This window comes from Leucoraja erinacea, chromosome 36 (assembly GCF_028641065.1).
Source record: "Leucoraja erinacea ecotype New England chromosome 36, Leri_hhj_1, whole genome shotgun sequence".
In the NCBI taxonomy this organism is placed as follows: domain Eukaryota; kingdom Metazoa; phylum Chordata; class Chondrichthyes; order Rajiformes; family Rajidae; genus Leucoraja; species Leucoraja erinaceus.
Window position 1 is genome coordinate 11,622,918 of NC_073412.1, and position 538 is coordinate 11,623,455.

The window sequence follows — 538 nt, forward strand, 5'->3', positions numbered from 1 at the left end:
TATGTTTATTTTTCACCATCATCAATTATAAGAAGTTAGAAGATATTGAAACTTATGCTTTCTTGAGGGGTTTTGCAGGGTGGATGTTGAGAGGATGAACTACCTTCTCCCCATATCCCTTGATTCCACTAGCCCCTAGAGCTCTATCAAACTCTCTCTTAAAGGAGGTGATCATAGTATGGAAGTAGTTGAAGAGTATCCATTGGCAGCAGCGGAGAAGGATGAGAAGCAATGTGTCAGACCATGCTGGGTCGACAAAGGGTGACCACGTCACTGACAAGGCACAGGATGAGAGACTTGGTCCTATATCCACCCCCTTGTATAATCCATTGTTTCTATTAAAAAAGTAACATAAATGTCAAGAGTCAAGAGAGTTTTATTGTCGTGTGTCCCAGATAGGACAATGAAATTCTTGCTTGCTGCAGCACAACAGAATATGTAAACATAATACAGAACGGGAGAAAAAAGTTCAGTGTGTCTATATACCGTAGACCATATATATATATACACAGTAAATAAACAGTTAAAGTGCCATAGG